At 44.9% G+C, this 14,557-nt stretch overlaps 1 protein-coding gene across 10 annotated transcripts in view; it reads left to right on the forward strand.

The window, feature by feature from the left end:
• Positions 1–2,339: 2,339 nt before the first annotated feature.
• SGSM3 (small G protein signaling modulator 3) overlaps positions 2,340–14,557 on the forward strand; it is a 35,800-nt gene continuing 23,582 nt past the window's right edge. For all 10 annotated transcript variants that reach the window (XM_028490665.2, XM_028490670.2, XM_007117789.4 and 7 more), the window contains exon 1: positions 2,340–2,439. The gene's annotated coding sequence lies outside the window, so the exon portion shown is untranslated. The remainder of the gene's footprint in view (positions 2,440–14,557) is intronic.

The raw sequence follows: 14,557 nt of genomic DNA on the forward strand, positions 1-14,557 counted from the left end.
TCTTAACCACTGTGCCACCAGGGAAGCCCAGACGTTATATTTAGTCATGATAACATTTTAAAAATATTGGAATTCATAATTCCCTGGCGATTCAGTGGTTAGGACTTTGTGCTTTCACTGCCAAGGACCCAGGTTCAATCCCTGGTTGGGGAACTAAAATCCCACAAGCCGTGCAATGCGGACACACACACACACACACACACAAAAGATAAAAAATACTGGAATTCACATATATTACTTATAAGGTATGTTCTTTGTTAGAGATGTGGTCTGATGGACACAAACTTTAGCTCATGAATTTAGCTAATTCTGAACGTAACTAAAAATAAAAGCAGAATTTGGCTTTTCAATTCTGGATCTTGTGTGACCTTATCTTTACCTCATTAAGTGCTGTGTACTGTACAGACAGATTCTTAAAGGCCAAATTTCTGCTGGGGGAAATAGTTTAAGAGGTGAGTATAGGTGTTAATTTGCCTTCATGAAAAGTCCAAACTCAAGAAGAAACTGATTTGGGTTTCTGACCCAGATTTCAACTTGAGCACTTCAGAGGATGAGGTGATCTGTAAGTGACCACTTGGACAAAAGGTCAAATGAAAAAGAAATGAGTTTTTGGGTGGCACAAAACAGGAGGCCCTCTTCTCATATAACAAGATCCTCTGGCCTTAGAAAAGCCACGTTAGATCTGCCCTTTCAGATTCTGATGCTTTATTTTGTACTGAAAGTTCATATTTGTGGTGGTATTGGGCCTTCCTGTCTACGGTGGGCCAGAAACTGTGGCTAGGTAACATCCCAGCCCAAGCTGGAGTGGAAGGAGGGGCTCCAAGGGATACTTGGGAGCTACTGCAGACCACACCCTTGTCCTCAATCCCCACAGGAGTTTCCTAGGAAATAACAAGCTCCTATCAAATAGTGATGTCAAGTGGCCACAGATGAGGTTGAGAGGGAGACTGGAGCCATGAATGCTTCGGGTCAAGTTTCCATCCACAAATGATGGAGCCTTCCACTGATACGGCTCTAGGGCACTGAGAAGTTTAAAACTATGGGACAGTGTTACACCTCTGCCATGGCTTTATAAAGTTGTAACTAGGATAGTGCTAGTTGTGAGAGTACAGGCCAAGGACAGTTAACCCTTGAACAACGTGGGGGTTAGAGGCACTGACTTCAGTGTGGTTGAAAATCCACATATAACTTTAGAATTGACCCTCTGTATCTGCAGTTCTTCAACCACTATTAGTTCCCATTATTGATATGTTGGCCAAGTTCTCTGCAAAATTCTGATGCTAAAATTTGCCCTGCTTTTGCCACAGGAGTGTTTGTGAATAACATGAAAGTGCTTTGTAAAGTGAGCATAATACAATGAGGTCATGATTGAGAACGCCTTAGTGTGTTTTGTAGGCTTCACCTGTGGTTCCCATTAATTCACTGCATCATCCCCACCTTGGAATACCCTTGGGAACCTGCGCTCTCGTTAATAAGCAGCTCTAAAACAAAATTGTGGTATATCTCTTCAGAGTAGGGTGAAGTTTCTAGAAAAATATTCCTGTAATCCTGTTATAGCTTTTGGTGACCTTTCTAAAACATGGCAAGTGCTTTTTTTTTTTTTTTTAAACCTGAGCCTGATGTCCACTGGGACCTGGATATCAAACGGAGATGGGCCCTGCTACCGTCAGGGACTGTTCATTTGTACTGCACTTTAACATTTTCTCAGACAGCATCCAGTTCTCACAACCACCACAAGTTCACATTCTCATTTTATGGGTAAGCCAAATGTTAGCGTGGTTGATAGACTCAAATGCAGGCCTCTGACTACACCCTCTCATTGCATTATGCCCGAAGACTGAATTTCTTGGGTAGGACCTCAACCAATTTGTTAACTAGTTGCGGCTCCTTCCAAGGCCTGTGAATTGTGTAAAAGTGGATCAGGCTGGTCTAGGACTGGTTTGTACACCCGTAAAGAAGGCACTTAAATGTTTAGAAAATGAATATCAGGTAAGCCGCTCCTTCCCAGAGCCCTGCCGCGTCTATCCCCCATCCTGACCACTGGTCCACCCCATATTCCCCTAACTCCTAGGGCTGCAGCGCAGACGGGAGGCCAGGTGGGCATCGCTAGGCCAAAATTGGGCTTCGAAGGTCGCCTCTCCACCTCCACCCCCAGTACCCCCCCATCCCCCACTCCCGCCGGAGGACGCGGCCTAGTCTCCGAAAGGAGGCTGGTGTGCGGGGTCCAGAAGCGCGCAGACCCCACCGCAGCGCTCGGCCAACGGACCCGAAAGACTACAGCCCCCAGCATGCCCCGCGGCCGCCCGCTCCTCCCGGCGCGCGTGCGCGGTGGCGCCGCCGAGCGCCGACAGGGCCGAGTCTGGAGCCCGACAAGCGTTGGCACAGTGGTGGCGGCGGCCCGCGGCTGGCGGGGGCGGCTGGACGTACTCCGCGGGGCGGGTGAGTGCGGAGCGAGAGGTTGGCCGAGACTCGCTGGGTCTGCGGGGCCCGGCGCCCACCCATGCCCCTCCGGTGGGGACGCGAGGGGCTGTGGACCGACCGACTGACCCACGGACTGACGGGCCGAGGGGCAAGGCGGTGCCGTCGCCGGCCGGCCCGGCCCTCGCTCGTGCGGCGCACGGGGCTGGGGTCCCGGCTAGGCCCGGGCTCTCGAGGTCGGGCGCGAGGCCTGAGGGGCGCGGGCGGTGCTCAGGGCGGGGGGCGGTCTCCCGGGGCGGGACCCCCAGCCGGCCCAGCGGAAAGGGCGGGCTCCCGACACCCCAGCTGTAGTGCCCTGGGAGCTCGAGGACGAATACGGCCCCCTCCCGTGTCTGGGAGCAATTTACAGAAGCCGCACCTCAGGCCGGCGACCTTTTTTGTTTTTTTTGGGTTTTTTGATAAAACGGCTGCCTCGGATGCGTTTACAGCAGCAAAGTCCTCTTCAGGTGTGACTTGTAACTTTACGTTAAAGATTCAAGTCTGGGGTCAGAATACAGGCTGAGATTCTGGCCAGACTCGGAACACACTGTAATATGGGTTTTTAACGCTGGAGAAATTGAGGCATGTACTAGCCAGGACTCAGCCAGTGTGGTTAGGATTGGAATTTTGAAAATTATTCTCATACATGGTTTAATGAGCGATCCAAGATGCTTTTTATATGGGGCGGGGGGGAGAGGTGATTTAAAGTTTACTCTTTTTGGTGACGAATGACTGTATCATATTTTTCACTCTTGTGCTGCATGTGCGATTTGTGGTGGGTTGGTGGCCCTTTTTTGCTTGCTCTTTGGTGGGATAATTAGAGGTGTCTGGAATATTCTTTACCCTTCTTTCTTGGTAAATTCAGGTTCCTAATCAGACTCTGTTTCACAAAAAGTGAATTTTCAACTTCGACTTGTTTATTTGTAGCTTTTGTGATTGTTTATGATTAAGTTTGTAGGTACACATATATTTCCTCCTCTTTTTCCTCCTCATCTGTTTTCCGTATTTTCCAGTTCTCTCTGAACTCTAAACGATGGAGTTATATCTTCTTTGTTTTACATATTTATTTCTGTTCTCCATCATTAGCTGGTAATTGATTCTAAATAATAGTCAACATCTTTTCTGTCTTTTAATAATCCCAGGTGCCTGTAGCCTTTTCATCACTAATTGTTACATTAGCCTGGGCTTTAGCCCTCTTCTATCCCTTTCTAAGCCTGGGGGTGTGTGATCTGGGAGAGAGGGCCGGGGTGAGGTGTTTCTCTTGACCAGATATAGGTAACAGGTGAACACGACCCATGGCATCAACTTTAGAAGGCTGTGAACAAAAATTGTTTAAATATTAATCTTGTGAATTTGGGAACTTGTCAGGTTGACAGAAGAGTCGGTGAGGTACCTCACAGAAATGAACCTGTCGTCGGGGTAAAATATTGAGAAAGGACCTCAGGAATCATCTCTTTTATCATACCGCCATCTTTCAGTGCCCAGAGTGGATGCTGGGGACACCTTGTTGGCTTAGAAACTTAAACAAGGTTCTGTGTGTTTGTGTTTTTGGTTTCTCTCTTCCTAGTTCTCAATGAACGCTTTGGCAGGAGCTCAAAATCTGGTACATTTGATAATTTAACATCAGTTTCATCTGCTTATTCTCCAGATTGTCTCTCTTCCTCAGCTGGTGACATCAGTAATTTTCCACAGCAGCCATTCATGAGCTCATGCAGACTGTCAGAAGGAAGTGGAATAGCACAGAGGGTGGCACATACAGGAGAAATAAGCATCTTGTTTCTTTGCCATCACATATTACACAAGGAGTGAGACAGGAAATCTGGACTGAAGCACAAACTATGCGGGAGGGGTTAGCACACCAGAGTCCAGGCTCCCACATACGGTAATAATCATTGGTACCACTTACTGAATCTCTTCTCTTTGCCAAGTGCTGTAATCGTCACAGTGAAGTGCAGGTTTATCATTGTCATTTTATCTGTGTGTAAGTTGAAGTACAGAGGTTAAGTGATTTGTCCATAGACATAGTGACAGGGCCAGAATGCAAATTCAGGTCTCTGATTCTGACATCCCCACTCTTTCTGCTGCACTGTACTACCGTACCAACATATATGTTCAAGTCTTTCTCATTCTTAAAGAAACAAACAAAAAACCCCACCTTTCCTGTGGCCACATTTCTTCTTCAAACTGCTGTCACTTCCCATCTGTTTCCTTTCTAGATTTGTCCTTAAAAAGCAAACTCTATGCCCTTCTCTTCCGTTTACTCCTTATTTCATTGCAGTCTGGCCCCCACCCCTCGACTCTATTGAAATTGCTCTCATGAACTCCACTCAGCCATTGATTGAATACCTACCTTAGGTACCATCTTGTAGACTTACAAAGAGGCTGAGATATGGTTCTTGGCCCTGAGGGAGTTTAGGAGCTAATGAGGGAGAAAAAGAATTTCATACATGTCACTGTATGTTAACTCCTGACCGAGCAATCTTTGCTCTTGGGAGTGGGGGAGGAACACTTCACTGAGAAGGTGATGGTGGACTGCCAACAGAGAGAAACCCTAAGTTGTTCCAGACAGTGGTGTCAGGACTGCATGCTTAGGTGTGGACTTTTAGAAGTTGTATCTCGCCAGTGAGAGATGATACAGTTGAAATATACAGTGTAGGCTTTAGAGTCTGCCAGACCTGGAACCTGAGCCTTAATTTCTTCTTCATAATACCTGCCTACAGTGTCAGCTCTGTGAAAGTAGGGCCTTTGTCTTTTTCACCACCCCACTCCTCTCTCCTAGAACACTGGTCAGTATATGTTTGTGGAGTGAATACCTCATAGGATGTTGTTCAGCTCGCAGGAGGTGCTAGACTCCCAGCAGCACCATGTGACTGAATGAACTGATTTTGAAGACACCATAGTTTGAAATAGTATACATATAATCACCTCCCCTTTTTGAACATTAACAAGGAATTAACATTCCTTGTTAATTTATGCTCACAATTCATAAATGAGGAGAGAGACATTCACCTGTTTTCTGTAGGCACAGTTAACTGCTTAACTGTGTTTTCACTTCCAATATTATGCCTCTTTTTCAGTTATAAACGCATCTCTGCTTTTTCTAAGTGTTTGTGGTGTAGGTTTTGTATGTATTTTTTTTCTCTGCTAATGTTCTGGATTGTTTGGGGAAGTTAATTTCTTTGGAATCATTAAATACCTTTATCAGTAAGAGTAACGGGAGAAATGAGATTGAAAGCACCAGTACAGTTATCAGAGGGCTTATTCTTGGGAAGGGCCTGATTTCCAATTAGGGCTAATAGTTTTTTTTTTTTCCTTAACAAAACCATACAACTATTCCTGGTCTTCCTAGATACCTAGTTAGCCTTCTAGCTAACATTCTAAAGACATGAAACAACAGATCATTTCGCTCTTCTTGTGTTTGAGTTTCATTTGTAAGTATCCTTAATTTGTGTGACTTGAGGTTATAGGATTAAAGTCCAAGTACCACTTTTTTTTTTTTTTTTTGCTTTTGAAGTCAGTGGGATATAGTAATTAGCACCAACAATAAAGTTCAAATTCTGGCTCTGCCACTTTAAACTTTGAAAACTTAACACAGTGATGTAGCTTCCCAATGCCTCATTTTGCTTATCTGTAAAATTGGGATAATTACTACTGTCACCACTCAATAATAGCTCTTATTTATTGGGTGTTTACTATAGACTTGGCACAGTTCTAAGAATTTTACTTCTATTAACTCAGTCTTCACAACCACCCTGTATAGTAGTATTATGCCCACTTAGGGTGAGGAACAGTGACAAGATGGTCGCCTGAGAGTTGTAATAAAGGTGTTTAATAATGTGATGGGTAGTTGTACTAAATGACCTGTAAAGTTCTCCTCAATTATGATTCTCTGATTGAAATCTAAGTCTCCAGACTCTGAGCCCTAGAGATTGTTCTAGAACAGACTGTTCCTGCCTTTCCCTGTATGGCCAGCCTGGTTTCCTGTTGTCTCTGCCCCCACACCCCTGCTTCACCCAGCCCCTTACATTCTTTTTTTTTTTTAACAGTTTTTAAAAAAAATTATTTATTTATTTTTGGTCATGCTGGGTCTTCGTTGCTGCACACGGGCTTTCTCTAGTTGCAGAGAGTGGGGGCTACTCTTCATTGCAGTGCGCTGGCTTCTCATTGCGGTGGCTTCTCTTGTTGCGGAGCACGGGCTCTAGGCGCATGGGCTTCAGTAGTTGTGGCACATGGGCTCAGTAGTTGTGGCTCGCGGGCTCTAGAGCTCAGGCTCGGTAGTTGTGGCACACGGGCTTAGTTGCTCCGCGGCATGTGGGATCTTCCCGGACCAGGGATTGAACCCATGTCCCCTGCATTGGCAGGCGGATTCTTAACCAGTGCGCCACCAGGGAAGTCCTGCCCCTTACGTTCCTCACATCACCTTCTCATTGAGCCTTCCCTGAACACCTAATTTAAAATAGCAACTTCCTGGGACTTCCCTGGCGATCCAGTGGTTAAGACTGCATTTCCAATGCAGGGAGCGTGGGTTCGATCCCTGGTCAGGGAACTAAGATCCCTCATGCCGCGCAGCCAAAAAAAAAAAAAAAAAAAAGTTATTGTCTAACCCTAAGGTTTATAACAGCAGGAGGACAACCTCCTCTGACATCTTTCCTGGAGTTTCTGGTGATAATGATGCTGGTCTGAGTGTAATGCAGTTTGCCTGTTACCATGTTGTTCCCAAGTTTTTGATTCAGTTTGAGGTTAGGATAGTGGAAATAGGAGACTTAGCTTCTGGTCTGGCTGTGTCACCTACTCTCTTTACGGCTTTAAATGAGTCTTTTGACCTCTTTAGCCTCAGTTTCTTTCTTTTGAAAAAAGTAAGAGGGAGATGAACTCGAAAGATCCTTCTAACTCCATCATTCGTGACTCTGTTCTAAGAGCCTTTGTCCTGCGCCCAGCGCTGAAGAAGCTAATGATCTCTAAACATAGGTGCAGGTCTGTTAGAGAAATTCATTTGCTCTTGTACTTTGGAGATTCTCTCCTAATTTATATTTAATTTGGAATTTTCACAAAAATTTATGTTTCTTAATACAGTTTCTTGTATCATGTTTTAACTCTGCCTGGCTCCCACTGGGCTCCACTCCCAAGTCAGGGTACATTGTTCTTACGCATGCACAAGTGGCTTCTGTGTCTTCCCAGAGCACTGTGCTGGAGAATTGACAACTCAGTTGTACTAGTCAGTGTGGTAGAGAGGGACCACTTAGGAGTCACTTCTGACTCACTGACTGATATGGGCAAGCTGCTTAACCTCTCTGAGCCCTGGTTTTCTCAAGTGTAAAATGGGGAGTGCTTAGCAAGTATGGTAAATGCTCAATAAACACTTTTCCTTCTTTCATTGTATCTCCCTTCTAATACCTCCATCTAACCACTGCCACAAAGTACATAGGATTGGATTACCATATTCTAGGGTTATTAGGTAGGTGTTTTCATATATGCAAATGAAAAATTCCCAGTAATTATATAGATGGTATGGCCAAATGAGTGACTTAAAGGTAGTTTTTGACCTCTATGGTTTAATTATATGAAGAATAGGGACTTTGTTAACTATATTTATGATCTGTTCCTTTTAAGTGCCCTAAGCTCCTATGTTAATATAAAGCTTTAAATATAAATTTTTCAGTGCCCTTTTTTGCCAGTCAGCCCTCAAGGAGCTTTATTTTCCTCAAAAACTCTTGTCTGCATTTTTCAGAGCTACCTGAATGTCCAGTTGAGGTTAGGTACCCATTGTTTGTTTCACTTTTACTTCTAAGGAGGGTGTTGCTCCCCAGCCCTGGTGGTGGGCATGACAGAAGTTCCATGCAGTACCTTGCTTCTGCTTTCCGTATCACAGTCCAGTTGCTTCCAGGCTGTAAATCTTAGGGGAGTGATCAGATTACCTTGGGTGATTATTTTACAGGAAGACCTAGAGTGGATGGGCCTGGTGCAGAAGCCTGCACAGGAGAGCCTCATTTACCTGGTGCTGCTGTGCAGGAGAGGGAGAGCCATACCTGGGCTTGTGGAGTTCTGGCGGGGAGAGTCCTGTTTCCCTCGTCTGTGTTTCCAGTCCGTGCTCTACCTTGCACAGTCATGCCTAAATCTTGCCTAAAGGAACACTATCTCTGGTCACAAAGAAAATATTGACTCAGGGACAGGGAAGCAGCCCCAGCTGTAAGCCTGTGGGAGCGGGAGTGGAGGGAGTGGAGCGCAAGGTGGAGTTGATTCCTGGGTCGTTTTGCTCTTTAGCTGATGCCTGTTTGGAGGAGGCAGTTTGAGAAATTTGGATGCCTTTTTCACTGGGGAGATTAAGAATAAAGTGAATAATAAACATGTTTTCAACAAGAATGCTTGGGGTGACTGGAGGGGGAGCCAGTTCTACAAGATTAGTGCCACTAGCTGCTTTATCGTGGTGTTTTGGTGGGGTTCAAGTTTTGAGACTTTCTTTCCATACTGTGGTAATTGCTTCGTTTAGCAGCATGCTCTAAGAGAAACTGGTGGGTTCTAAGGTCTGAAAGAAGGGTGCTATGGCTGGAGCATCGAGCGAGTGTCGAAGGCTGAGAGATGAGGCTGGAATGGTCAGCAGGGACTACTAGCACATGCACTCTTATAAGTCAAGTTAACAAATTTGGACTTTTTTCCAAAAGTCAGAGGGAAGAAAAGGGGCTTTGAAGAGGAGAAGGGGGCTTCCCTGGTGGCGCAGTGGTTGAGAGTCTGCCTGCCGATGCAGGGGACGCGGGTTCGTGCCCCGGTCCGGGAGGATCCCACATGCCGCGGAGCGGCTGGGCCCGTGAGCCATGGCTGCTGAGCCTGCGGGTCCAGAGCCTGTGCTCTGCAACGGGAGAGGCCACAACTGTGAGAGGCCCATGTACCGCAAAAATAAATAAATAAATAAAAATAAAATGCTTCAACAAGCAACTTAAATTCTCTTAAACAAAAAATAGAACCGCCTACCGCAAAAAAAAAAAAAAAAAAAAAAAGGAGGAGAAGGAAATAGTTGCATTTAAGAAGGATTTCTGTGCTGGGTAGAGAGTAGAATCTGCAGAATCAGAAATTCTGGGGGGTGGGCCCCAGCTGTCTGGGTTCTAAGAGCTGTCTTTTTTAAAAATAATTAATTAATTTTTGGCTGCAATGGGTCTTTGTTGCTGTGCGAGGGCTTTCTCTAGTTGCGGTGAGAGGGGGCCACTCTTCGTTGCGGTGCGCGGGCTTCACATTGCAGTGGCTTCTTTTGTTGCGGAGCATGGGCTCTAGGCGCGTGGGCTTCAGTAGTTGTGGCACAGGGGCTCACTAGTTGTGGCTTGCGGGCTCTAGAGGGCAGGCTCTAGAGCGCAGGCTCAGTAGTTGTGGCGCACGGGCTTAGTTGCTCCGTGGCATGTGGGATCTTCCCAGACCAGGGCTCGAACCCATGTCCCCTGCATTGGCAGGCAGATAGATTCTTAACCACTGCGCCACCAGGGAAGCCCTGTCTGAGTTTTAAGAAGCCCTCCAGGGCTTCCCTGGTGGCGCAGTGGTTGAGAGTCCGCCTGCCGATGCAGGGGACACGGGTTTGTGCCCCGGTCCGGGAAGATCGCACATGCCGCGGAGTGCCTGGGCCCATGAGCCATGGCCGCTGAGCCTGTGCGTCCGGAGCCTGTGCTCCGCAACGGGAGAGGCCACAACAGTGAGAGGCCCGCATACGGCCAACCAAAAAAAAAAAAAAAAAAAAAAAGGAGGCCTCCAGGTGATTCTGATATACTCTGCAGTTTGAGGACCATTGATGGAGTTCATTTAAGAGAGAGGGAACAATATTATAGTCAGGGAACTAAACTCCATGGTATTGCTGAAGTGTAGCTTGTATTTTTTAAAAGTAGTTATTTTATATGCCTAAATAAATAAGATAAGCCAATAAAACGTACATTACATAATCAGTCTAAATCACTTACCTTGGAATGTCAATAAAATGGACATAAGGCCTATATCCCACATTATGTGAGAAGGCCAACACCCTCCCCCAGGTTTTTCAAATTTAACTCCTTTAATTCTCATAACAACCTGTAAGGTAGGAATTATTATCCCTATTTTCAGACCTTTCTTTGATTTTTCCCCTCAAACCACAGTCAAGGCTATTATGAGTCCAGCAGGCTTTCTTGAAGGTATGGATGCCAAAGGGGTATTACCTTGCAACAGCACACTAACTTAAATTGGGGTTTGGATTGTTCTTTGCTTAAGAGGCATTTGGTCCACCCCTAAGGCCTCCCCACTCCCCGGCATGCAGCATGTCACTGTCTTGTGGGTCACTCTGTCCTGAAGGATGCAGCTCCTTACCCATCTCTGGACTGCTATTCCCTTCCCCTCTGTAGTCCAGGCCACCCCTACCTCCAAATTTCCATTAATTTCCTTTGCTAGATCTCTCCTTTTCTAATCTATGGCTTCAAGGTTTACCTTCCACCTTTAAGGAGCTTATCAAAATATTTTCCCAAAGATAAACTTCCTCTCTGGGAAGCATTCTGGAGCCAACTTTTTTTAAAAAATAAATTTATTTATTTATTTTTGGCTGCATTGGGTCTTCGTTGCTGCACGCGGGCTTTCTCGGGTTGCGGCGAGTGGAGGCTACTCTTTGTTGTCTTCGTTGCTGCACGCGGGCTTTCTCGGGTTGCGGCGAGTGGAGGCTACTCTTTGTTGTGGTGCGCGGGCTTCTCATTGCGGTGGCTTCTCTTGTTGCGGAGCACGGGCTCTAGGCACGCGGGCTTGAGTAGTTGTGGCATGCGGGCTTAGTTGCTTCATGGCATGTGGGCTCTTCCCAGATGCAGGCAGATTCCTTTCCTTCCTTCCTCCCTCCCTCCCTTCCTTTCTTCCTTCCTTCTTTCTTCATTGGGTCTTTGGTGCTGTGCGTGGGCTTTCCCTGGTTGCGGTGAGTGGGGGCTACTCTTTGTTGAGGTGCGTGGGCTTCTCACTGCGGTGGCTTCACTTGTAGCGGAGCACGGGCTCTAGGCGCTCGGGCTCAGTAGTTGTGCCTCTCCGGCTCTAGAGCACAGGCTCAGTAGTTGTGGCACATGGGCTTAGCTGATCTGCGGCATGTGGGACCTTCCCGGACCAGGGATTGAACCTGTGTCCCCTGCATTGGCAAGTGGATTCTCAAGCACTTCGCCACCAGGGAAGTCCTTGCAGGCGGATTCTTAACCACTGTGCCATCAGGGAAGTCCCAAGAGCCAACTATTAAAATAGTAATTTTCCACTGTCCTATTGTTATAATATTATAAAATTTTAGGTTCATTTTAGAGGTCACTAGGTTAATTACCTTGCTTCAAGTGACATCGTATTAAACTCTAATAGCAATAATTTGTTACTAATCTGTTCTTTGATTTCTGTTTACAAAGCTGACACTATAAATTAGAAAAGGCACATGTTTTAAAAATACAAATCTTCTCCCAAACTAGACAAATGTACTTCATTTAAAAAAATCTTCAAAGGGCAAGTTCCTCACAGCACTGTTTTTATTGCAAAAATTGCTGTTAGGTGCTTAAATGTTGTATCTACAGGTGACTACATTAGTAAATTATAGAACATATGGTTATAAAGACTGCATGATTACTGGGGAAATGCTGATAATTTGATGTGCAGTAGAGAAAAATATTTAAAAATCTGAAATATAAGAACTGTGTATGTGTGTAGAGAAAAACCAAAAGAGAGCATAGGAAAGAAGAAAGTGTGATTTATTGAGATGGCAAACTTGTCGCAGAATTTTCAAAAATTTTGATTTCTGTTAATGTCATTGTGTTAGTATAATTACAAAACTCAGAGGAGAGTCCCGCACTTCCTTCCCATGATAAATCCAGTGACTGTATATGCTGCAGAGATTTTCTTCTGACCTATAGCTTACATATATCTTGCTACCATTTAAGTCTGTCATCTGTGTTCTCAGTAGAAAAGAGCGGACCTGTGCAAAGTGCCCAGAAGTGCTGGGAAGAAGCCCCCCTGAGCCCTGGGCTCTGACAGCCAGTGTCCTCCCTGACCCCAGCTCGGGTGTGGCTGGGGACCAAGTAAGCGCCCGAGCTGTGGAGAAAACTCGGGACAGGGAGGCATATCTGTACAAGTAGTTCGGAAATAGCATTTTTCCCCCTTAGAGTCTGTCTTGCAAATTGGTGTACTTTTCTGGTCTCCTGGTTTATAAGCATCTTTTTCCTTTAAACTGCTTTTAGTGACTTTTGCTTTGGGCAGAGTATTTCACTTCAGCGTAGTGGAAAGAAACTGCAACTCCATGTGAAGTCGAACACCTGGGGATCTTGTTTAGCCTTAAACAAAACAAAACAAGAAATTGTCGTGGAAACCTGGTTTCAGCAGCTTAGGGAGTTCCTGACTTCACAGTTGCTGTTAAGATGTCAGATTCATGCTGAGCAGTGTTAGTAAAGTGTTAGTTACAAATGAGAGAGAAAGGGATCCTTTTCACAGTTATATGTAAGCTATCTCTAATAGTTTGCACCTTTTTTTTCACTTTTGCTTTCTTTGGTTTTGTATAAATCCCTGTGGAGATGGATATTTGAGGTGATAAGTAGTAGCCCTGTGAGAGGAAGAGGAAGGCAGGATACAGAGAAACTGCATAGTTGTTGTAAGTTCAGGCTTCATTTGTGGACCTCAGAAAACTCAAGAAGGACACATTCTTATTCCCTCAGTGTTCTGTACTTAAACTGTAATTTTTAAAATTGAGATATAATTCATGTACCATAAAAATCACCCTTTTAAAGTGTACAATTCGGAGGTTTTCAGTATATTCACTGTTGTGCAACCATCACCACTAATTCCAGAATATTTTCATCACCCCCAAAAGAAACCACATACCCACTAGTAGTAATTCCCTATTTCCCCCTCCCTCCAGCCCCTGGCAACCACTAATCTACCTTCCTTCTCTATGGATTTGCCTATTCTGAGCATTTTATATAAATAGAATTATACATCTTTTGTAACTGGCTTCCTTCACTGAGCATAATGTTTTCAAGGTTCATCCATGTTGGTACATGTGTCAGTACTTCATTCCTTTTTATGGATGAATAATATTCCATTGTATGGATATACACATTTTGTTTATCCATTCATCACTTGATGGACATGTGGATTGTTTCCACTTTTGGTTTTTTGTTTGTTTTTGTTTCGTTTCCACTTTTGGACTATTATAAATGCTGTTGTGAACATTCATGTACAATTTTTGATGTGGTATAATTATTTTTAAACACAATACCTCTGTACTTTTTCAAAAAAGAGAACATTTACAATCAAAACTAATGAGCCCCATACTCCTACCACTTAAATCAGCCATATTCCTTTTTATATTACCTTCAACATGTATATATTATATATTTTTTAAATGGCTGAAATCACATACTATCTTCATGCTGATGACTCTACTTCTCTTCCCTCTTCAACTCTCTCCAACTGGACTTTCACCCTCACCATTAAAAATTAAAGCTCTCTCATAAATCGTAGCAGTGTTTTCTTAGGTCAGTCTCCCAAGGCAATAGAAATTTTAAAATGGGACCTAATCAAACTTCCAAGCTTTCGCACAGCAAAGGAAGCCATAAACAAAACGAAAAGACAGCCTATGGAATGGGAGGAAATATTTGCAAATGATGTGACCAACAAGGGCTTAATTTCAGAAATACACAAACAGCTCACACAACTCGATAACACAAAAAAAACCCTATCAAAGAATGGACAGAAGACCTAAATAGACATTTCTCCAAGGAAGACATAGATGGCCAATAGGCACATGAAAAGTTGCTCAACATCACTAATTATCAGAGAAGTGCAAATCAAAACTACAATGAGGGGACTTCCCTGGTGGCGCAGTGGTTAAGAATCCACCTGCCAATGCAGGGGACATGGGTTCAAGCCCTGGTCTGGGAAGATCCCACATGCTGCGGAGCAACTAAGCCCGTGTGCCACAACTACTGAGCCTGCGACCCACAACTACTGAGCCCAGATGCCACAACTACTGAGCCCAGATGCCACAACTACTGAAGCCCACGTGCCTAGAGCCCGTGCTCCGCAACAAAGGAAGCCACCGCAATGAGAAGCCCACACACCACAACGAAGAGTAGCCCCCACTCGCCACAAC

The sequence above is a fragment of the Physeter macrocephalus genome, chromosome 6 (genome assembly GCF_002837175.3).
Source record: "Physeter macrocephalus isolate SW-GA chromosome 6, ASM283717v5, whole genome shotgun sequence".
NCBI classification, from domain to species: domain Eukaryota; kingdom Metazoa; phylum Chordata; class Mammalia; order Artiodactyla; family Physeteridae; genus Physeter; species Physeter macrocephalus.